Source organism: Notamacropus eugenii, chromosome 1, assembly GCF_028372415.1.
Source record: "Notamacropus eugenii isolate mMacEug1 chromosome 1, mMacEug1.pri_v2, whole genome shotgun sequence".
Classification (NCBI taxonomy): Eukaryota; Metazoa; Chordata; class Mammalia; order Diprotodontia; family Macropodidae; genus Notamacropus; species Notamacropus eugenii.
In genome coordinates, this window is record NC_092872.1 from 19,830,544 (window position 1) to 19,857,120 (window position 26,577).

A 26,577-nucleotide genomic window follows, 5' to 3' on the forward strand; every position below is an offset into this window, starting at 1 on the left:
CCTTACTTTTAAAAAAAATAAATGATATTTATCTAAAACCATCAGCAAACATTAGCTATAATGGGGATGAGCTAGCAGCCTTCCCAATACAATCAGTGATGAAAGAAGGATGCCCATTATCACCACTGTTATTCAATGTTGTATTGCAAATGCTGGCTATAGCAATACGACAATAAAAAGAAATTGAATGAACAAGGAGAAAACAAGACTGTCACTCTGTGTGTATGATATGGTGGTATACTTAAAGAATCCTAGAAAATCAACTAAAAATGTAGTGGAAAAATTAACAACTTTAGCTAAATTACAGGATACAAAATAAATCCACATAAATCATCAGCATTTCTATATGTAACTATCAAAGTCTATCAGTGACAGATAGAAAGATAAATTATATTTGAAATAACTGTAGATAATATAAAATACTTGGCAGTCTACCTGCCAAGACAAACCCAGGAGCTATATGAACGCAATTGCAAAATATTTTTCACACAAATAAAATAAGATCTAAACAACTGGAAAAAATACTAATTAGTCATGGGTAGGCTCAGTCACTATGATAAAAAAGACAATTATACCTACATAAATCTATTTTTTCAATGCCATTGTTAATCCAATTAAAAAAAAGTTATTTTTTCAGAGCTAGGAAAAAAAATAACAAAATTAATCTGGAAGAATAAAAGGCAAAAAATATCAAGGAAATCAATGAAAAAGAATGTGAAGAAAGGTAGTCTAATTATACCAGATCTTAAATTGTATTATAAAGCAGTAATTATCAAAACAATCTGGTACTAGCTAAGAAATAGAGCAGTGGATCAGTTGGAACTATGCTTAATGACCTTTAACCCTTTATACCCTTTAATCCAGCAATACATTTGCTAAGTCTATATCCCAAAGAAATTTTTTTTTTTAAAAAAGGAAAACTACATACTAGCACACACACACAAACACACACAATTATAGCAACTCTTTTCATGGTGGTTAAGAATTAGAATTAGAATTAAAAGCTGAAATAAGAAACTTAGTAATTGCCCATTAATTGGACAATGACTAAAAAGTTGTGGTATATGATTGTGATGGAATATTATTGTGATAAACAAAAGATGATCAGGATACTTGCAGAAAAACTCTGGGAAGATTTAAATGAACTGATGAAGTGAGAACCAGAAGAATGTTGTACAGCAATACAACCATTGTACAGTAATAGCAATATTAATAATAGCAAATGTAGGATGAGGAACACTGAATGAATCAGTAACTGTTAGCAATACAATGATCCAAAACAATCCCAAAGGACTCATATTGAAACTTGCTATCCATCTCCACAGAGAAAAATTATTCTGTCTGAATACACACCTTGCTTCCTTGCTGCCTTCCTTCTTCACCTTCCTTTCTTCCTCCCTCTCTCTCCCTTCTTCCTTCCTTTCCTCTCTCCCTTCCTCCTTCCAACCTTCCTTCTCTCCCTCCTTCTCTCTGCCTTTCTTTCTCTATCTCTCACTTTTCTACAAAATAATTCATATGGAAATGCTTTATATGATTGTGCATGTGTAACATGTATCACATTGCTACCATCTCAGGGAGTGGGGAAGTGATGGAGAGGAGGGATAGAATTTGGAATTCAAAGCTTAAGAAACAATGTAAAATTGTTTTAACACGTAATGAGGGGAAATATATATTAATTTTTTAAATTGACTCTGTGCCTCACTAACAGTATGACCTTGAACAAATCACTCTCTTTGAGATTCAGATTCTTTGGAAAAAAGGAGTAGAGTGTAATCTCTTTGGACAGCATATATGACCTTTTTAAATTCACATGATATTAACAAAATTCTGTCTATAGTTAAACAGGTGGGGTAATTCTGTGTATCGTTAAGATACGCTTGGAAGATACCTTGTTGGAGGATGACCTTTAAATCTATGTTTTGTTTTAAAATAGCATGTATTTGAGTAACAGCAGTGTTACTGGAGGCAACTTAAACCAGCTGTCAAGAACCAGTTGTTAGATTTTCAGTGTGAGTATTTATAACTCAGAAATTAGCAGTACTACAATTTAGGTGTGGATTTTTTTGTTTTATTGATTGTCTTGACTTAAGAAAGTGATAGAGAAAAGGTCAATAATGTTGACTCAAAGTAAAAAATATTATACACACATATAAATATAAACATATAAATATGTATCTTTGTGTATATTTATATATACATGCATATATATACATATATACATACATGTATACATGTGTGTGTGCTATTTTCTAATCCCAGCAATGGTAGGGTGGAATGTATAAATGATGGGGGTACAGGAAAACATTTAGATAACTTTTACCTCTTTCCTTAAGTAGGCAGCATTATCAGATTCTGTAATTCAGTGTAGGTTGGGACACTAGGAGGAAGCTAGGTGGTGAAATGGAGAGTGCCAGATCAGGAGTATTAAAAAACTGAGTTGAAACCAGGCTTTAGATACTTACTAGCTGTGTGATCCTGGACAAGTGACTTAAACCTGTTTGCCTCAGTTTCCTCATCTATCAAATGAACTGGAAAAAGAAATAGCAAACTACTTCAGTATCTTTGCAAGAAAATGCCAGATGGGGTCATAAAGAATTGGACATGACTAAACAAAAAACAATGTGATGCCAGTCATCATAAATTTCTATCTCCTCTTTTTACAGATGAAGAAATGTAGATATCTTGCATAGGGGGGCAGAGCCAAGATGACAGAGTGGAAAGACACACATACTCTAGCATTTCCCCCACAGCCCACAGAATACCTGTAAAAAATGACCCTCAACAAATTCTAGAACAGCAGAAGCCACAGAACAGCAGAGTGAAAAAGGTTGCCAGCCAAAGGTAACCTGGAAGGCCGACAGAAAAGGACTATCTCATGGGATGCTGAGGGAGTAACTAGAAGTAAACACTTTGGGGAAGGGACAAGGTCAAATGAGAGAAAACAAAGGCAGGGGGGGACAGGGTAGGATAGAGGGCAATATAATTAGTATTACACAACATGATTATTATGGAAGTCTTTTGCAAAATGACACATATATAGCCTGTATTGAATTGCTTGCCTTCTCAGTGGGGATGGGGAGGGAGGGAGGGAGGGAGGGAGGGAGGAAGAGGAGTTGGAATTCATAGTATTAGAAATGCATGTTGAGAATTATTATTGCATATAACTGGGAAATAAGAAGCACAGGTAATGGGGTATAGAAATTTATCTTGCCCTACAAGGAAAGAGAGAAGATGGGGATAAGGGAAGGGTGGGGTGTGATAGAAGGGAGGGCTCATAGAGGGAAGGGGTAATCAGAATGCAAGGTATGCAGGTGAGATGTGCAGGGGAGATAAATTGGAACTCAAAATTTTGTGGAAATGAATGTCAAAATCTAAAAATAAATAAATACAAAAAAAAAAAGAAATGTGGGCCAACTGAAGTTCAGCTACCTGCCCAAGGTCATACAGCTAGTAAATAGTTGAGGCAGGAGTCAGTTGCACATCATCTGAGTCCAAATGCAACATTCTTTCCATGACATGTTCTCTCTGCAGTTGATAAGGAATTTAGTAATTTCCTACTCTGTTTATTACTGGGCTAGGCCCTAATGAGAAAGAGACAAAAATGAAACCATCTCTGCCCTCTAGGAGCTTACATTGTAATGGGTTGAAAAATGTAAAAAGTTAAAAAATATTTTTTGAGGGAGATAATAATAGAGTAGTTCAAGAAATGCCATATTTGAAAGGTGACACGAGCTAAATCTTGAAGGCAGCTAGACATTTCAAAAGGTGGAGATGAGGAGACAGATTATGCAAAGGCATAATAGACAGAAATAATAGACAATTTTTTATTTGTGGGGAAGATCATAAAGACCAACCTTACTAGACCTCTTCCTTAAAAGAAGTGAAAACTGATGAGCTCCCAGAACTAGCTCTGAAAATAGCAATGGAAAAACCCTGAAATTTGAGAATGGGTTCCCTCTATCTGGTAATAGAACCCAACTTTAATGTAAAATTAAAAGTCAAGACACAGGCTGGAAAATGAAAGACAGAGAGAAAAAAAGAAAAAGAATCTGACTATGGAAAACCACTATGATGTGAGGGATCAAAACAAGGCAACAATATCAAAACAGTTACATGCAAAGCATCAAAGAAAAACATGAACTGGTCTCAGGTCCAATAAGAATCACTGGAAGAGCTCAAAACAGGATTTTTTAAATCAAATAAGAAATGTAAAGGAAACATTTTATTTGATGGGGGGAGAATGAGAGTGATGCAAGTATAGAGAGCCAGTACTGATAGAGTACGGAATGTGAGGTGCTTCGGACTTGTACTAGGGTAAAGGCTGACATTTACAGGATATTGGGTCACCATCCCACTCCTGTTAGCAAGGATGAGATCATCCTGACCCTGATTGTGTACCCTGAGGTTGTTACGCTGAAAGAACTAAGACATGGAAGTGAAAGATGTAAACTAAAATTGTTCTCATGGGAATAACCTTGGTTGCTTGCTTAAGAGAGTATATAAATTTGACCCTCAGATCAATAAACCAGTCATGTAGAGATGGTACAAGCCCACCTAGCCCCCACTGCTGTTATCTCTTTCTTTCCCTTCACTTCTGTGCCTCCAATCCGCCAGTTGTTGCCACACAAGAAAAATCATAAAAGGAAGAGGCAAGAGTTGGTAAAAGAGACACAAAATAATGCTGAAGAAAATAATCCCATAAAAAAAGAGAATAGGTTAAATGTAAAAGGAGCAAAAAAAAAAAACCTCTGCTGATAAGAACTCTTTAAAAATCAGAATTGTCACTAGACTGTTTTCTACACATGGTATCTTTCTTGGAAAATAGTCTATACCAGCTCTCCTAGAAAGAAAAAGGACTCACTACCCTTCTTTCCCAGAAGTTTATGTGAGTAGAAAAATAAAATATACAATTGCCTGGGTTAGACTGAGACAAATTTTATGTCCATGTCTGAATTTTCTCCTTTATACTTGCTTCCCTGAGTTTAGGTAACTAATGAAAATTCTGAGAAATGAACATTACCCTCACTGATGGCTGCCTGATGACTCTAAGAATTCTTGCATTGTGTGGCAGTTGTCTAGTAGGAATTGATTTCTATAACACAGTTCCAGAGGATAAGGGCACCACTGCCCAAAGTAATCTGTAGCTAAAGAATGTAAGAACATCTGGATTTTGAGAATTTCTCTTACAGAACAAATCCTAGGTGAGTGAGAAACATTTAAGTACTCTTACAAAGTTTTTGTGTATGTTTTTAAGTCATACAGGATAATTTCATAGATGTGAGGATATTTTTGTTGTTATTTAATATAGGGTTATAAGTCTTTGGTGTTTTAAGTATCTTGTGGGAGAAGGAAAAAAATAGATCTGATAAGATACCTTATATTTTACACATTGACTACACTTCCAAGAATAGATTCTGTTAGTCTCTTTTAGAAGAGAATCTAAACATGAACCATACTGAAGCATTGATTAAGACAATTTCCCTTGAGCTCTGGAGTGGAAGTATAATGAGTCAGAGAGAATGAAGAAATAGGAAAAAAAAATTTGATACCCATTTTTTAAAATTGATCTCCCCCAGTACCATGTGAGTCTCAAGTTGAGGCCCTTTGTGGTAAGAGATGGTCTCTTTCCATCTTCCTGGCTTCAGCAATCCATTTGAGATTTTCCTATATGGCTCTAAATTACTTTTGTACCTTATTTCACATTCTTCCCTTTCATAGTAGTGTATTCTAACCATACTACACTACTAGACATTCCACAAAATTACTTTTCCATTCCTTGCTTTGGACATTTGCATAAATCCTTTCCCACGTCTGCAATGCACTCCTTCCTTATCTCAGTCTCTTAACATTCTTATTACCCTCCTTCAGGGTGTCACCTCCTCTGTGAAGCTTTCTGGATTCCTCCCTACCCTTAGTTATGAAAATTCTTTTCCTCCTCCAAGTACACTGCAATACTTATATATTTATATGTTTCACGTCCTCAAATGGAATGTAAACTTTTTCATGGAATTTCATAAATCATAAGTATTGTTTCATTGTGTACTTCCAAGTGCTATCATAGTGACTTTCACATTGTAGGCACTTAATAAATGTTCATTGAATTGGATCACTTGTAATGATCTGCGCTTGTTCTGCTCTTTATGCCAAAAGCATGTGATTCTTAAATAGGATTTCAACTCCACAGGTTTAACACAAAATCTTACACCTGAAAAAGAACCTCCCTCCCCATATAGCACCCATGCCAAGTGATCATAACCTTCTACTTGGCAGCCTCCAGTGATGGAGATCTTGGTCATATTCTCGTTTGCTTTCTCTATGTTTCATGCTTGGACAGGATTCCTATCCTTGGTACATCTTCTAGAATTCCTAGTCTTCTTCAAGACTCTTTTAAAGGACTACCTAGTACTTGAGATCATTCCTGATCTCCTCGGTTATTACTGGCACCTACCTCAATCACTTTGTGTTTTATACATATATACATACATACACACACACATATATACATATATACATACATACATATGCCTGGCCATCCTCAATAATATGTATAATGTGTAATAAAGCACATAATAGTATTGTACACAATAAATAACACATGATAATATATTTTACATACATAATTACATATTTTACATACATAATTACATAATAATGTAATATGTATGGTATAATGGTGTAATAATATGGTATAATAAACTTTTGAAATCAGAGACTGGTTCACTTCAATATTTGTACCCTCAGCACTTAGTTCAAGATTTAGCACATAAAAGGTACTTATTAAATACTTATTAATTGATAGAGGAATAGTCTACAGCATATTATTCTTTTCAACAGCTCCTACTACAATGGTGGGGTTTAGGTTCATTTTCATTTTGTTTCATTTCTGTTCTACACTAAGCCAAAATTTGCCTTACTCTAAACCCTGATCATTGTTTGAGTTCCACCAAGAGCACAAATGTCCTCAAGAGACAAGTTTAACTCTTCCTCCCCATGACAATGCTTCAAGTTTTTGAAGGTAGCTAAACACACCCTCTTAGGGCTTTTCATCATTTTATACGTGCTCATTTTTTTAAATTGGCACACATAGGACCTTTTTTTTAATAATCCTTGTCCTGCACCTCAAAATCCCCTTAAGTTGGTCAGTATCCATCTTGAGATTTGATTCCCAGAACATTATCTGAGCAGGACCTGCCTAAGCTACATGACATGAGAGAAGGACTTAGCTTTCCAAGATGTGGGTAATTTTGATTAATTAACATATTTCTTCTGGGATAGTTTGTCCTTTCAACAAGCATTCATAAGAGTATTATGTGTTCTATATGACACAACGGACACAAAATTTCTGTGACATAATTGCTGGGTAGGGCAGGGGAGGATTATATTTGAAAACAAATGTAAAAACTAAAGACAACAATAAAAATGACAAAGAATAGGATGTTTCTTGATTAGTATTTATTTATTTGGGGGAAATGTACATGAATAAAATGACAACATAGTAGGCACTTAATAAATGATATTTATCATCATTGACACATATGTATACATACTTACATACATATATATATATATATATATATATATATACATATATATATGTTGACTGACTGGAATTGCTTCATAGTTTGTTGTAAAAGACAAATCCCTGAAGGCAATATTTACTCAGTACATGTAATAATGAATTTTTTTTCATTTATATTAGAGATGGTATCTGGTATTAGAGGAAATATCTCTTAAAGGATATTTAGGAGGTTTCCAGACAAAAGTTCAACAACCATTATTGTAAGTGATAAGTAATAGCTACATCCATGGTGTAATATCAGCTCATTCATGTGAGACGCTATGAAATACATAGACACATATGTTAGAAGAATAGACACCTGTGCTTGGGCACATTGGATAAATATCAGTTTATTAAATGTATCTGCATAGCCATATCTAACACAAAGGAATTTGCAGAAGGAAAGAAGACAGACAGAGACAGAGACACATAAACAGAGGTAGAAAGACAGAAAGATGTTAGTGAAAAAGAGAGGAGGCAGATAAAGGAGATAGAAAGAGAACAGTGAGAGAGGTGGATAGAAAGATAAAGAAAGGCAAGATACATAGAAATAGGGATGTTGAGACATACATAGACAAACGGAGGAAGAGGAAGAGGAGGAGGCTGAATTAAGAAAAGAGAAATGGAGCAAAAAGCAAATGAAAACTATTAAGAGGAAAAGAAAAAAAGAAAGAGAAAATAACAAAGAAAAGATGAAGGGGAAGAGAATGAGTTAATGAGATGGAGAGGGAAAAGGCAGAGACAAAGAGACAGAGGGAGAACAACTTCAGGAGGGAGGGAAAGAGACAGGAAAAGCATAAAATTAAGATCTCTAAACAAGATAGTAACAAACCAAAAGTTTATTTTGTATATTACATATCATTTTTATATCAAGAGAGGGTTCAAATTCCAAAGAGATGGAACTAACCCTTTTCTCTAGGGTTAATGTTCCAGAGAGGAGAAAATTATTGATAAAATAAGACAAGATCAGATGTTTCTAGATTAAAATATAGTCTGGACCCTCTGAAGGAAGACAGGAAAAAATCATGAAGAAATAAGTGGGGTTTTTTTACTCGATAAATTATAAGTATTTTTCCTCAACTTCAGATTATCTGTGTTTAGAAGCCTACATCAAGGTGAATGAATTGGAGAACACCCATGAAACTGTATAGATACCAGGTTTGGTACTCTCCTTAATAGATAAGAGAGAAATAAAAGAGATTGAAGTCTTCTGGGCATAGGACAGAGAGAAGTTTCCATTTATCTATCCATGAGCCTTGAATACCTTTAAGATGGAAGGGAGAATACTTAGGCAGGCAACAGGAAAGAGGACCTGAATAGTGAAGTGTAGTGGAAAAGACATACAATTTAAAATCATAAAATCAGAATTAAAAATCTGTCTCATCTACTATCTATGTGATCATGGACAAATCCCAAAACAGATGATAAAATGGAGATATTAATACTTCCTACCTTGTAGAGTTGTTTTGAGAAAAGAACACTTTATAAAGTTCCTTAGAAATGTTATTTCTCTATTGTATTCCTTAACAATTAACTCTCTAGGAATGTAAGCCAAGATTGCAGAGAAGAAAGCAGTAAAAGTTAATCTCACCCCCAAAAGGAAAGAAACAAGCAACAAAAACGACTCCAGTAACTGGTCTAAGAAGATTTCAACGCTGATTAATGACAGCGAGATAGAAAGACAACCTACAACAGTCATCTTTCTACCTCAAGACCACAAATTTGACTTACAGGCAAGTGTTTAAAACAAGATCTATGGGACACATGTAGGGTTCAGATATGATGCCTCAAGTTTGAGATAAACCAACAGTTCACGGAACTCTAAAACTAATTTTGGATTCAATCCACAATGTAGATCAACAACAAGGTATCTCCCAGAGTGGCTAAGAGCATGCACTTAGTATACATAGCATGGACCATTTCCCAGGGATGCCCAAAGCTATTCCTGGACTCAGCCCCTGGCCAGGTCAGCAGAGTGAAGTTTACTAGAGGAGCCCAAAGCAGAGACTCAGGGCCCATATCCCTGGCCATGGGGTCACCCATAACTGACTATAGAACTAAACTCCCACTTAGGAAAGCAGCTTGGGGAATCTCACAGAAGAACTGGAAAATAGACTAAGTTCAAAAAGCTCCCATCTAGGCCAGAAACAAAGGGTTTACCAGAACACATGGCCTGAAGAATGACCAATCAAATGAAATCAAATCAAAAGCTCTTTTCACGACAAGGATTCCCAAGACACAAAAGAGATTAACTCCAAAATACGTAAAAGGAAAGCCTCAAGAAACAGAGACTGTACAGAAAACCAATTAGAATTACTCAAAGCACTGATGCAAGAGTATTTTGGTTGTTTGTTTCTGTAAATGATATTATAAATGAAATGAAAGCAACAAAGGAAAAAATGAAAAGAAATTGGATCATTGGAGGAAAGGTATCGAAAGAGAATTGACAACTTATTGCTATAACAACAACTATCGTTTGTATAACGCTCTAAAATTTTCAAAGTGTTTTACAAAACAATATCTCATTTTATCTTCTGAACAACCCTAGAAGATTTGTGCTATAATTACTCCCATTTTACAGATTGAGAAACTGAGGCAGATGGAGGTTAAGTGATTTGACCAGTGTTGTACAGCTAATTAGTGTCTAAAGCTAGATTTGAACTCAGATTTTCCTGACTCCAGATCCAACCTTCTATTCATTGTCTCATATAGCTATGAAATCCTTAGCCAAGTAATAAACTCCTTGAGCATTACAATGGAACAAACAGAATTTAATGACTTAGTGAGACAGTAAGAAATATTAAAACAATGTCAAAAGACTGAAAAAAAAATAAAAGGAAATGTCAGGTATTTCATATAAAAAATAACTGACCTGCAAAACAGGCTAAGGAGAGATACTTTATGAATCGTTGTAATATAAAGAGCTATGACAGAAAAAAAGAAAGAACATATATAGAAAATTCCAAGAAACCATAAAAGAGAACTTCCTGGATCTAATAGAGCCAGAAAGTTAAAACAGAAAGAATTGACCATTACCTATCCTGAAAGAAACCTCAAGATGAAAATTCCCAGGAACCTCATAGCCTAAATCCAGAGCTTCCAAATAGGAAAAATACTAAAAAGAGTCAGAAAAAAAAAAAAGATTTTACATACCATCGAACCACAGTTAGAATCACACACGGTTTAGTGGCTAAATGAAGGAGCAGAGAACATAGAGTGTTATATTCCAAAAGGCAAAAGATATAACATTACAACAAAGAAAACTTATCCAGCAAAACTGAGAGTAATGCTATGGGGGAGGGTAGTCAGGGCAGGGAATGAAATAAAGGGCTACCAAGGCTTCTTGATGAAAAGACAAGAACTGAGTAGCAATTTTGAAATACAAACCTGGGAGTAAAGAGAAACACAAAAAGGCAAATACAAGCTGGCCGTCAGAAAGTATTTCATAGGAATGAAGTGATTGGATTCTAAAGGAGAGGAGGAAGATAAATGAACTTTGAAAAACTATAATGTCAGCAGGAGCTAAAAAAGGGAATCAAATAAGGTTTTGTTACATTGCCATGATCTTAAAAGAAGAAAAGCAAGGGAAGGAGAAACAGATTACTAGGAAAAAAAGGGAGAATTAAGAAAGGGCTTATCTCACATAACTGAGGGTAGAAGTAGAAGTTTATATAAATGAGAAACGAGTAGTGGACACAGACATTACTTGAATCTCATTTTGAACTAAGGCAAAATGGAAAAGCACCAGGAGAACAATTTATATTATAACAATATTATATGCTAATGGAAAAAAGGGATATTGTCAATGCTAGAAAGTATCACATGGCAATACAATGTTATTGACATAGAAAAGATGGGCTGAAAGTGATGCATATTCTCCCTTGTGGCTGAATGCAGATATGTTTATCTTTTCCACATGTAGAAATTGAATACATTTCAATGTGTATTCTAATGATCCTGTCCATTTGCTTATAAATACCAAACTTTAAAATGAGCTGCTTTGCAATTTTCAGGGAAGAAATTAAAGCTATCTATAGTCATATGATAAAATACTCTTGCTATTGATTAGAGAGATGCCAATCAAAATAACTCTGAGGTACCACATCACACCTATGAGATTGTCTAACATGTCAAAACAGGAAAATGCTAAATGTTGGAGAAGATGTGGGAGAGTTGGAACACTAATTCATTGTTGGTGGAGCTGTGAGCTGATCCAATCATTGTGGAGAATAATTTGGAACTATGCCCAAAGGGCTACAAAAATATGCATACCTTTTGACCCAATAATATCACTTCTAGGACTGTATCTCAAAGAGATCACAAAAATGGAAAAAGGTCCCATATGAAGAAAAATATTTATAGCAGCTCTCTTTGTGGCGTCCAAGAACTGGAAACTGAGGGGATGTGCATCAATTGGGGAATGACTAAACAAGCTGTGGTACAAGAATGTAATGGAATATTATTGTGCTATAAGAAATGGTGACCAGGAAGACTTCAGAGATGCCTGGAAGGACTTATATGAAGTGATACTAATTGAAATGAGCAGAACCAGAACACTGTTCACAGTAACAGCCACAGCATGTGAGGACTGTTTCTGATAGATTTAGCCCTTCACAGCAATGCAAGGACCTAAATTATTCCCAAAGGACTCTTGAGGCAAAATGCCATCCACACCCAGAGAAAGAACTGTGGAATCGGAATGCAGAATGAAGCAGAATATTATCTCTTGTGTTATGTTTTGGTTTTTTCTCATGGTTTGTCTCATTCATTTTAATTCTTTTATGAAACACGACTAATGTGAAAATGTGGTCAATAAGAACGTATGTGTAAAACCCACATAAGATTGCATGCCATCTCAGGGAGGAGGTAGGGGGAGAAAATCTAAGACTTATGGAAGTGCTTGTAGGAAATTGAAAAAAAATACATTAATTAAAAAAAACAATAAGCAGAAGAGAATAAAGACATTCAATGAAAAAAACTCAAAACAAAACAAGAAAATTTTTTTTTATTTTTCTGCCCTTCACATTTACTATTAAATGTCTGCCTCATCCCTATTCCACAGTAATTCCTTATAGTAAGGAAACAAGAGATGAAGGGAGGGATAAAGGGAGGGAGAGAGGAAGACAGAGAGATACAGATAGAGAAAGAAAGGCAGAAAGGGGAGGAAGAGAGAGAAGAAGAGGAAGAGGAAGAAGAAGATGAAGATGAAGAAGAAGAAGAAGAAGAAGATGATGATGATGATGATGATGATGATGATGATGATGATGATGATGATGATGACGATGATGATGGAAGAGGAGAAGAGAAATCTATCCTTTATAACAAAGATTTAAAAAAGAAAGAGAAAAAGGTCCAAAAAACAAACTAATCAACACATTAACCAAATTTTACACCTCTGCAAAGATGAAAGGAATGTATATTCTCATATTTCTTCTTTAAAGCCAAGCGTGGGCATTATAATTATGTATCAGTTGTGATTGTTTTGTTGTTGTTATGTCTGCTTTCTGATCTTTCGATTTCCGTTGTTATCATAGATAGTATTTCCAGCTTCTGTTTACTTCACTTCCTACACAATAGATTTAAATTATAGATTGCATTTTCCAGCCCAAAATCCAACTTTTTATTATTTATTTATTTCTTTTTGGTTAAGACTTTCTGTCCAGAGGAGAGATAGAGGAAAACAATGAATGGAGAGCCAACTTTGGAATCAGGAAGATTCCAAACCCCTCTTTCAAGACACCTCTTTGACACAAGACAAGTACTTTAAACTCCCAATGTGCTAGACAGCTCTCTAAAAGGATTATAAATTGCAGAGGAGTCACTCATCTATATCCACTGACAAAGTTTATCTGCCTGGAGTTTATCATACACATCCGATCAGAGATTTAGACCAAAAAAGCACAAAACAAAATTGTTCCCATACTTTCAATCTCCAGAACTCCTTATGTCCTTTCACATAATTTCGTTGGTTTATTTCCTTTGTATTGCTGGACATTGGCCAGTCCCATCTTGCTAAGCAGTACCATTTTCTTTTGTCTGAATTGTCTATATCTGTCTTCCAATGGAAAAAGAGTATGTCTAACTCACAGAGAATCACACTGGTATCTCAAATGTGCCATAGAAATGGGAACCTGGGACCAAAACACCCATTCAGTTGTACCTGACTGCCATTTGGTCTCTTATAGCATGTTTCCCATATTCCAGTTAGTTCTTACTTCTCCCTGCCAGACTTCCTTATGACAGGCTGCCAGGATTCTGCAATGGCCAATGGGATTTGTTGACAAATAACAAAGATGCTTCTTGTCTTACCATCAAATTTACATCCTTTGTGTTTGGCAAGTGAGCCCTACATGACAGGAAAGGCTTTGTTGTGGTCTGTGACTCATTTCACGCACTCTTCTACCACTCCCTGGGTGCAGTTTTATTGCAATCTGCCTGTTTCACAATCCCAGCAGGGCATCTCTGAAACAATATGTATACAAAGAAAAAAGAAAAGCAGTGATTCAGCAACTGTGAAATGAAACAGGAGCAGCATTTGTTCATGAGCACGCCTCCAATTTCATCTGAGAATTAGCTTCTCCATTGTTAGGAGCTTTATAATGAGGATGTGAGACACTGGAGAGAAATTGTTCCTCCAACGGGGAAGTGCCCATCTGCTTTAAAATTACTTTTGGACCAAGAGGTATCACTGAATTGGAGAAAGGGCTAGACACAAGTTGCCTCATTCCTCCAAAAAGCACTATGCCCTTTGGGCTCAATGGAATGCCCATGTGTGCCAAAGACAATGGAAACACCTTTGTAGCTAACTTCCTCACAAGCCTACGTCTGAGATGAGTAATACATGAGGTAGATTGAAGGGGCATGTTTCCATTCACACCTGACCTCTGCGTGGAGTTGGTTCCCAAGTGAAAGGCCCTGGGATCCTATGTTCATCTTGTGACAGTAACACTTTGGCCATTCCTGCCCAATAGTAGCCACCCAGAAGCTTTGGTAATGTTTCAGATGACACATACAGCATAAGGGCTCAGCTAACAAGGTTTCAATAAAGGGGAGAGTCCTGTCAAGTATATGGCCCTGTCCTACTCTCCTTGCTAGTGGACCTCTGGAGATAAGAGAAAGGAGTGTTGGGCATTCAGGAAGACCACACAGGATATCTCTTTATTTCAAAGAGCTACTACTTTTCTGGAGGAAGGAGAAAAGTGTTACAGTTTGTGATAACCTCAATACCCGTCATCTAGGAGAAGTAGCAGTTGAATCTCCAAGTCTTAATTTCCAAATCAAGACAATATTTTCTTTATAGGAGCAATCGGCTCTTTTAGAGTTCTTATATATTGCTGTTTGTTGTATAGTATTAAGCAGCTAGGTGGCACAGTGGATTAAAAGCCAAACCTGAAGTCAGGATGATTCATCTTCCTGAGTTCAAATCTGTCCTCAGACATTTACTAGTTATGTGACCCTGGACAAGTCACTGAACCTTGCCTGTCTCAATTTCTTCATCTATAAAATGATATGGAGAAGGAGATGGCAAAAATCATTCCTTTGCCAAGAAAACTCTAAATAGCATCACAAAGAGTTGAACACAACTGAAACTACTTATTATTATGTAGTCTTGAATATTTATGTATTTTTTTTATAATTTCAGCTAGATTGTAAGTTTATTGAGGGTAGAGATCATATTTAAAAATATTTGTTTTTAGTTTTCAACGTTCATTTCTATAAGATTTTAAGTTCAAAATTTTCTTCCCCTTTCTCCGCTCCTCCCCTCCTCAAGACACAATTTGATATAGGCTATACATATATAATAATATTAAACATATTTCTACATTAGTTGTTATAAAGAAGAATTAGAACTGAAGGGGAAAACCACAAGAAAGAAGAAATGAGAGAGACAGAGACAGAGACAGAGAGAAACAGACAGAGAGACAGAGAGAAAGAGAGAGAGAGAAACAGAGAGAGAGAGAGACAGAGACAGAGACAGAGAGAGAGAGAGAGAGAGAGGTGAAAGGGAAGAGAGAATAGTACGGTTGGATCTGCATTTAGATTCCATAATTCTTTCTCTAGTTGTGGATAGCATCATGGGTCTTCTGGAATTTCAGAGGCCATATTTTAATAATTGTTTCATATAGGATCAATTATATTCCTCTATAATGATTATCATCAATTAAATTATTATTAACATCTCTTTACATATTCCTTTAAGGATTGCAAAATCATTTCTTAGCATCAACTTTGTAAGTTAGGTTGTGAAAATAGTATCATACCTATTTTGCTAATAAAAAAACTGAAGATCAAAGAAGAAACATGATTTCCCCAGGATCACAGACCAAGCAAATGTATCAACTCATCCACAGAATTTTCTACTTACCCTCATTGCCTCTCATAGACAGTTTAACCGTTGTTGTTGAATTAAAGATTGAATTCTTGAAACTTCTTTTCCCCTCAGCTTCCCTTGAAGCCAGTTTGATCCAGGGCCAGTCTCTTATGTGACCCTGCTTTACTTGTTACTCTCCAAGGCAAAGTGTCCATTGTCACCACGGCCTTTTCCCATAAGCTCTTGAATTCACCTATCTTTTACATTTTGTTTGTTTGTTTTTGTATCCTCCACTCTTCGCTTAGTGTCTGGCACATAGGAGGCCAACGGTCAGTTGGAGCCCAAATGTTAGTACCTGGGAGACATTCTGTTTTAACATCTACAGCTGCATAGGTGGCCTGACTCCATGTGATGGTCAAGGGGTTGACTAGCAGTCACAAAGCAGTTGTGTGTCTATAAAATAGTGCATGAATTTCCTGACACCTTGTATATAATCATACGTCTGAAGTGAAATTTATTTCATTTCTCTATTAGATTCGACTATAGATTCCTTTTTGTTGTTTTTGTTTTGTTTTTAAGATTGGATTTCCCTGTCCTGCTTAAGCTGGAAATGTGCTTTGTCCATTCTGATTGACATGGGAATTTTGACCTTCTCCAATTCCAACTTAAATCAGTTTTCTCCCATTTTAGACAATCTGATGTCCTCTTGCTTCTGAGAACTTATTCTATTAATGCTGAACTTTGTGTGAACATTCAGTTGGCTTATCTCACTGCAACTCAGAACTTTCAAACTTAAGGAATCCACTAGTCTCAGGCTACCAGGTAGCAAAGATTACAGGAGGTTAGCTTTTTTGTTTTTTTTGTTTTTTTTTTAACTCATGGGGCATTTTACCTTTATTCCAATTACATTTCAATGTATTGGATTGGTCTGTTGAAATATTATTTGGGTCTTAACATCATTAACATGACATTATTAATATATAATTATATATAAAATGCATGTATATGTCACTTTAAAGTTTATAAAGCCCTTTTGTTAAGGCAATCGTCTATGGTAGGGAATGTAAAGATAATTCACTTTTCACAGCAAAGCAAATTAAGTCATGATGACAATAAGTGACATAAATCACAGAATTTCAGGGTTATAAGAGACATGAGAGGGCAACTAAGGAAAATTAGTACATCATTCCTACAACATTCTTAAGTGAAGTTCATCTAACTTGAAATCTGTGGATAGGAAGTTTCATCCTGATTGCTAGGAAGTTTGTTTTATTCGAGCTGGAATATTTCTTCTTTACTACTTTTTTCATTCATCGCTCCTTATTTTTCCTTCTCTAAATAACAGCACTGCTAAAATCGTACTATTAATTAGTAGTATTAATTAATTAAAACAGACAATGTGTTACCTATAGGTCCACTAGGAATTAAATAAATGTCTAAAATGAAAGAAACTAAATAAAATTCCAAGCCTAATGCTCTATCCACTGTACCACCTAAATTTACCATTCTCTACCATGATCAAAAATTAAATGATAGTGCCAGAGAGTGGTAAATTTAGGTGGTACAATGGATAGAGCACTGGACTTGTAATCAGGGAGAATCATGTTGGTAAGTTACTTAATACTGTCTTAGTTCCTCATCTGCAAAATGAATTGAGAAGGAAATGACAAACCACTTCAATGTCTTTACCAAGAAAACCCAAAATAGGATTAAGAAAAGTTAGGCACAGGTGAGTGAAACTATCATCTATGTGCTATAAAGACCAAGATTTCATTGGCTTTTTTGCCTTCTGTGTTACCATGTTGAATTCTAGGGAACGTGACCCATTATAACCCTCAGATCTTTTTCTCACCCTATCTTGGACCTAGGTACCTATTCCTCATCCTATACTTATGTAGTTTTTTGTCTTTTTTTTATTTTTTAATTCATGGAGAATCTTACCTATATTTTAATTATATCTCATCTTATTGAATGCGGTCCAAATCTATTGAGACATTACTTGGATCCTCAACTTTTCATCCAGTGCTACAGCTATCTCTCCCATCACTCTGTCATTTGAAGATGTGAGAAATACAACATTTGAGGTTTTATCTAAATCATTAATTTAAACAGTGTTAAATAGCATAGAACCAAAAACACATCTTTTAGAAATACCATTTGATACCTACAAGGTCAATTTTTTGAACCAGTTTTGAATCTACCCATCTGTGATCAAATCACCCCTGCAGCTCCACATTTTGTCTAAAAGTCTAGTATGAGGTTCACTATTTCTGGAGAATTTTTTTAATCCACAATTTTAGTAAACCTTGAAAATAAAGTAAATGAGATGAATTTGACAGGGCCTACTTTTGATAAAGCCATGTTGCCTTTCAATGACTACGGCTTCCCTTGTGAAGTGCTCTTGAATATATACTTTCTTAATGTGTTTTAGAATGTTGTCAGACGTTAAGGTGAAGCTCCTCTGTCTATAGGTTAAATATTCTTTTTCTAATTTTGAAATTTTGAACATTTTCCAAGCAGCTGGTGATATAATAGAGTGCTGGGCCTGGAGTCAAGAATACCTGACTTGGAATCCTACATCAGATACTTACTAACTGAATGATCATGGGTAAATCACTTAACCATAGATTGCCTCAATTTCCTCAACTATAAAATGGGGATAATAAAAACACCAGCCTCTATGAGGAAAAAAATGAGATATTATTCCTAAAATGCACTTAATGCAGTGTGTAACAAGGAGGGGAACCTGTGGCCTCAAGGTCACATGGGGTGTTCTAGATCCTTAGGTGTGGCCTTTTGACGGAATCCAAGTTTTACAGAACAAATCCTTTTATTAAGCGGATTTATTCTGTGAAGTTTAGATTCTATCAAAGGACTGCACTTGCAGAACAAGAAGGCCACATATGGCCTCGAGGCCCCAGGTTCCCCATCCCTACCCCATAGCAGGCACTGTATAAATGTTTATTTTTCCGTCTTTCTTTATCTTGAGTTTTCCAAAGATCACTGTCCATGGTTCAACTGGACTATTGGGCAGCCCTTTCATTAATTTGTGTATTTCTTGTAGTTCCTCCACAGCAATGTCCACTAGATGCTCTCTTGCCATCCTTTCATTTGCCCTGGAGTTTCAACCTCTAGTTAAATGCAGGTATTCTTGACTTCATAGTCTGAAAATTGTTTACCTTAGTTTTAAAACCAGAAATCAAATAGGAGTTAAGTACAACTTCAACTGTCTGATATCTGTTAATATTGATCCATAAGTTCTATTGCTCTTTGAACCTCTTCTTGATGTCAATATAATACCAATATCAATACTTATAATTATATTATATATTACATATGATATATAATATATGATTAATAATATTTAATATATAATATGTAACAATATATTATAATATAATGGTATAATATGTAATTATATCATTGTATTATAATCTTAGTATATATTGATATAATATATCCTTATAATATAGTAATACATATTTTATATATTATAATAATATATGACATATTATAACATCAATATTATAATACAATGCTTTAAAAGTCCATTTTGTTGCCCTTAACATTTTCTTTTACTCGCATCAGCTCAGACACTATTTTACACTTTTGTATTCATTAATGCCACACTCAGAATATTCATCATTTACAAATAATAAAATAGTAAAATTGGAAGTAACCTTGAAGGTCATCTGGCCCAAACTATCTATATCAGTAAAGTGACACCCTCTACAGATGACCTATTTCATGCCCTTATGGCTTTGCCTGAAGAGTTCCAGTTATCCAGGGAAACCACCACCAGGTTAAGAACCACTTTTTACTCACTCTCTCTGTTAGGAATTTTTCCCCTCTTATCGAGCCTAAATTGCCTTTGCTATAGTCACATTGGTTCTAATTGTACTCTCTAAGAAGCAAAAGAAAGTTCTTTCCTCTCCTTTGTGACAGCCCAGCATAAACATGGAAACAGTGATCTGCTTTCCCTCCTAAAGTTTTTCTTTTCCAACTTAACCATCTATCAGTGAATTGCCATGACTGAAGAATCAAGAGGCTTTCTCCCATTCTTTTTATCCCACCCTGAATATTTCCACCTTAATGTCCTACCCAAAATGGAGTACCTAGAGATGAGCATAATAAATACCCCAGACATGATGTACAGGGGATGATCACAAGAGAAGTATCTTCAGTTTTATGCTGCCTTTATAATGTAGCCCTCAGAATGCATAAGGATTTTTGCTTGCTATCTCATCTACCTCCAACAAAATGTCATCCAGCCACTCCTTTGGCAACTTGTGCTTTGGAAGCTGATTTTTGAATCCAACTGTAATGTTATACATTTATCTCTGTTCAATTTCACTTTATTATATTTGGCCCAATGCTCCAGTCCCTCAAAATCATTTTGGATCCTTACTCTGTAATTCAGCATTATCCATCTCTTCCAGCTTTGTGCCATCTGCAGTTTTGAAAAGTATGCAATCTATGAGGTAATCCAAATTATTTATACAAATATTAAACAACACAAGGTCAAACACAGATCCCCAGAGTCTTCCTTCAAAGTCTACATTAAACATTTAGGAGTATTCTGTGAGTACAGGCATTCAACTGTTTCTGAATCCGTGAAACTACCTTGTCTCATAGCCCATATCTCTTCATCTTTTCTGCTAGTGTAACATGAAAGACCATCAAATGCTTTACTATGAACTAGGTAAACTATATCTGCACATTTCTCTGACCTAAGTGTCTAGCAACCCTATCAAAAAAGGATATCAGATTAGTCAGGCATGCCCTGTTCTTGATGAAGCCACACTTCATCTTTTCTGCCTCTTCATTAACCATTTCTTTAATAATGAATTCTAGAATTTCATTGGAAATCAAAATTGAGCTCACTGGTCTGTACTTTTCTGAATCAATTGTCTTTCCTTTTATGAAAATTTGAAAAAAATGGTAAACTCTTCTATTTCTCCAATACCTATACTATTTTCCATGATCTTAAAAAAACAAAACTCTAAGGATGGTGCAGCAATTACATTTGCTATTTCTTTAGAACTCTACCTGAATGGGAGGGGATTAGATAAGCATTTACATGACATCTACTATGTGCCAGGAACTATGTATGTCTAAAATTGAGTTCATCAAGAACACATAGTGTTCTCTTATTATCTGCCTGTTTATCTTGAGTACCAATTTCCTATTGGCCATTTATTTACTGCCTTTCGGAGTATGAAGATCATTTTCTTTGGGAGAGAATTCTAAAAGTAATATAAGTAAGAGTCAAGAACTTCTACCTTCTTTCTGCTCTTATGATAGTTATCCCATCCACTTCAAGACACTATTCTGTTTCTTTTTTAATTTTTTTCTGATCTTCCTGATCTCCTCTAGGAATCATGTCTAAAATTTCCCATTATTTTATTGTCTTGCATACACATATTCTCTCCATGTTCTTAACATTTTAATTGGTTTGTGATTTATCTGTTCATTCATGTCAGTTTCTTTAAAACATCCTCCACCATCAAAATGGTTTGTCATGATTTCATTGTTGAAAAGATGCTATTCTGCCCTTGAGCTGACTTCAGCTGAGGAATTTCAGCCATAGAATACTTCCTTCAATGTCTTTGAAATTTTTTCTCCCAAGTATGCATGACCAGCAAGTATGTAAACTTTTTTATTCTCATCCTAGAATTAGAGCTATTTCTAGTATACCATGTTACTGATAATTATGGCTGATAGAATTATAGACTCAAAGTACACCTTTCTCAGAATTTCTGGGAACCTCTAGCTATTTGCAGATTTGTATATGTGTGTATAGATACATATGTATGCATAAAGTCAAGATACGCATGTATATGTACATACATATATCATAAAAACAGAAAATGCAGCCATAGAATAAGCAAGGCACAAGCTCAAAAAATTTGAGGAAGGTTTAAAGGGACCTTAGGGCAACTAGGTGCCAGGAAGTTAGGAAAACCTGAGTTCAAATCCAGACTCAGACATTTACTAGTGCATGACTCTGGCCAAGTCACTTACTCTTGTTTGCCTCCATTTCCTTATATGTATAATGAGCTAGAGAAGGAAAAGGCAAACCACTCCAGCATCTTTACCAAGAAAATCCCTGATGGAATCACAAACGCTCTGACATGACTAAAGACAGACAATGAGAATAACAAAATAAAAGGATCCTAAAGACCATTTAGTCCAACTCCGTTCATTGATCATTGAGGAAATTGAAGACGAGAGAGTTTACATGATTTACTCAAGGTCACACAGTAGAAAGCTAGCACGGCTTACAATTAAACCCAATATTGAAATCTCAGTGTTCTTTCAATTATACAAATCTGTTTATGTTTTCAATAACTTTTTTATGGGGGCAGAGGAGGTTGGAACTTGGATGTTTAGGTTAAATGCACTATTTAAAGAGGAAACAGTTTAGCTTTATAGTATCACAGGTGACATTAAACCTGTAATACTGACATCAAATCATTCAGATGCTATTGTGCCATATTTCAATGATTGTAGCTCCTAACCTATCAGATTTGAGAGCCCTTCTGAGCTTGAAGTCCAGCACAAAAAGCTCACCTCTGCTTCTTAAATTGACTTTGTTTAGACTTGAAAGGAATCTAAGAGATCATGTACTAGTACTGATACCTTCTCATTTTACAGATGATCATATTTAGGGTCAAAAACATGAAGTCCTTTGTCCAAAATCATCTCCAGTTTCTACTTCACAGCTGGAGCTCAGATCTAATTTTCTGGGCTCCTCGTCCTGTGTCTCTGCTCTGTACTATCTTTCAATGAAGGCCATGAGACAAGCGTCTGAGTGCCAGCTCTGAAATTTGATGTATGACCTCGGGTAAATTATTTTGTCTTTCGGAGCCTGTTTCTATATCTGTGAATTGGGATAAAAATCCCCAAACTATTTACCTCAAGCAGTTGCCATGAAAATTAAATTAAATGATGTGATAAGGAATATAGATAGATATAGATATACCCATAGATGGGCACAAAGGAATAAAAATTTTAAAAAGTATTTATAATTTAAGCTATTATTAATTCTATTTCAAATAGATTGTGAAAATCCCCCTCAATTTCTACCACACCCTGGACCAAGACTGAGATTTGCCGTTAGAGATTCTATTTTTACTCTAAAACCTTCACTTGGCACCTGTGGACACTGGGGTCTGGTGACTCAGGTCACAGAGACAGCAAGCACAAGGATCTGAGAGCAGTGTCTTTTGACTCCAAATCCAGTACTTTTTCCGTACTGTCGTGTTGTATGGGCTACTCATTCTTTGTAGTTTTACATAATGTTATCTTATACTCAACATTGACCTAGAAACAGAGGAAAAATATCCCAGGACTTTTCTAATTCACTGAGACATCTGGTTCTTCCTGAATTTTCATTTCTGACACCTATGCCCTGCTGCATTCTGAAATCATACCATTATTAGGAAACCTTGAGCGCCAGGCTTGAAAGGCTTTGCAATATACCACAGAAGAGTCATCTCTCCACAAAACACTCATCAGGTAGCTAGAATTGCACAACCCCTTTGGGGTGTGATTATCCCCTGATTAATGAATTCGTGATCCGGGCATGTGGAGCAAATCAGGGTGGCTTTGCACACATCCTCTACAAATTCTCAGAATGCTTTGGCAGCATTTCTCCTGTGATATCAGACTTGTTCAAATCAAATTGTACTCTCTCCTGTTTTCTTACATTATCAGTGCTAAGCAGCTACCTGCTGGTATCCACAGATCAACCAATCAATCAACAAAAAAGCTAATACACATGTACCTATTAGGTTGTGGGGTCATAACTTTCTAGAGGGTGAGAAGAGGGAATAACCAAGGTAAGTGGAGGGATGGTAATATGCAATGTTTAACCTCTGCGAACTTGGGAAAGAAAGTTGCCTCTCCTATCCTGTCTCTATATTCAAAATAAGGATCCACCCAGAATAATCTCTTCATATACTCATGTGCTTTCGGAATGAGAGAAAGACAGAACAAAATTTTAAAAGGAAGAGAGAACAATTTATTCATTGACTGATATTTGGAGGTAAATATAAGTACATGTGGATATAGTGAAGATACGCTAGCCACAACTTTGCGGCCTCTGTGTCAAAGGCAGAAATGGCTTAGCATACCATGCATGCTTATAATATAAATGGCAGATGTTTAGTGTTGTGAATCCAGCTGTAGAAAGCATGTTGTTCTCATTTCTGTAAAGTGGAATTATAAGAAACCAATGAGAGATCATACAATGCATTCATTTCCTACTCTTCATGCCATCCCCTCTTTCCACTTTTCTTCTGTTTCCTGAGACTGATGAATCTCCCTTTAAGACACTGTACTATCATTGAATGCCAATGAGACATTCATTAGTCCATCAAAAGACACTTAAGTAGGAATTCACTCTGATTTGTTAACACTAACATAGACCCATTTTGCTAAAGAGTGATTCAACTTCATTCAATTCAGCAAATATTTATCAAGTTCCTATCATGTATGAGGAAAGCTCCCTGTTAGATTCAATGGAGGAATAGAAAGATGAATCAGATCTACTTCCTGTCTTCAGAGTATTTAAAATTTAATTTAATAAGAACATGGTGCTACTGATAGAGGCAGCATGGTACAATAAAAACCATATTCTATTTGGAAGCAGAAGATGCAGGTTTTGACCCTGACCTTGAGCAAGTTATTTACCCTTTCTATGACTCAGTTTCTTCATCTGCAGAGGTAATCTCATCCAACAACTTCATCTTACAAAGGAGGAAAATCTGAGGTCAGTGACTTGTCCAAGGTCACACATATATTAAATGGCAGAATCAAGAGTAATACCTGGAAGTTCTGACTCCAACATTCACATTATTTCTCTGCTCCACACTTACTCTGCCAACTCTTCCATTTCAGTAACCCTCACCCACCTCAGGTACTCAACTCTCTAGCCCTAGCTCCCTTGGACATTCTTATTATAGAGAGAAAAACAATAACATTTGTATTAAAAAAAGAAGACTGCCTAAATAAAATGATTCTCGATCAAAGCAATGAATTATTAATGGTGGAATTTTAATCAGGTGAGTTAATGAGTAAGTCTTATGAAAAAGTTTTCTAAAGTAGAGAGTGAAAACAAACCTAAAACTAATGTCTTTATTTTCATTCACTTTCTGTCTTCTCCTAATCTTATACTCTGAAGTTTTTTCTCATTCATATGGTATGAAAACAAAATATTGAAAAGGGAAAATTTAGATGAATCATCAAGGTTAATGGATTTTTAAAAATTAAAGGTTTCAATAATACTGATCAAATCAACTTGGTGTGTACTAAACCATATAAACATACTCAATTTGACCTGAGAAGGTCATTTTCCCTTTCCTGAAATTATCATCCATTCATTCAAGAGTCTTCATTCTTTCATTTACTTTATTTTTTTTCTGTACAGAGCAAGGAGATGTTTTACTGTCATATACAGATCTTGATCCCTGAGGTTTGGAATTTCAACGCATAGCAAAGTTCCTAGTACACAGTAGGAGCTTAATAACTGTGTGCTAGATTGGATTAAAATTTCCATGTATAATTAAAATTCATGCTTGAAACAAAGTATTACAAATTAACATCCTTTTCCTTGAACTCGAATGCATTGTTTATTTAGCTTTACTTGACAATTTGTTCTTGGTAGATATTTAACTTTCTTTTAAGTGTGTTCACCCAGTTTTGGCACAGTAGGTTATCTAAGAATTCATCTCAGCATCCAGTTTGTCTTCAGTTCTGAAACTGACAGAACTACATTCAGAAGATCTGACAAATATGACAGCTGCACCTCTCCTTACCTTCCTTCATTTGGCTTCTTGTCTAATTAGTCACTGCATAGCTTTTTATGTTCCTGGGAAAGCATAGTGGGGATACTAATATGACAGAGATAACTAGGACCAGGAGTGGAATCTGAGAATTCTGTAGGGCAGCTTTGGACTGACTGAGTCATGAGGCAAATCCTTACACTTTGGATCTACTAGAAACATGAACAAAAAATTCGTGGGTAGCAAGAGAGAAACAGCCACAAAGCACTGTGTGGATAAAAAGTGCTCAGATTATAATGTGATATTTGATTATAGATCTGGACCTTCTTGTTGCATCTGGAAGGCAGTGGGTATAGAATGTAGCCCTGAATTTGCTGTCATTCTTGTATAAAAACAAATTATTCCATGTAAATGTCCCAATGGCCACTAGATGACAGTGTGTGAACAATAACAAGAGAGAGAAAAAAGGAGAGAGAGAGAGAGAGAGAGAGAGAGAGAGAGAGAGAGAGAGAGACAGAGAGAGACAGAGAGAGAGAGACAGAGACAGAGGCAGAGACACAGAGAGAGAGAGAGAGAGAGAGAGAGAGAGAGAGAGAGAGAGAGAGAGAGAGAGAGAGAGAGAGAGAGAGAGGCAGAGACACAGAGAGAGAGATATGGAAAAACACAGAGAGAGAGAGAAAAGGGAAGACAGAGAAACAGAGATGAAAGATGAAGAGAGAGGGAGAGGGAAAGAGAGACAGAGACCAAGTTGGGTGGGGAATGAGAGGGAGACAGACAGATGACCACATAGATAGAGACAGACATGAGAATGCAAGAGACAGAGACTAAGAGGCAAAGAGACAAAGTTAGAGATGGAGATACAAATGAGACAGAGACAGGAAACACAAAGAAAGAAATGGAGAAAAAAAAAAAAAACAAAG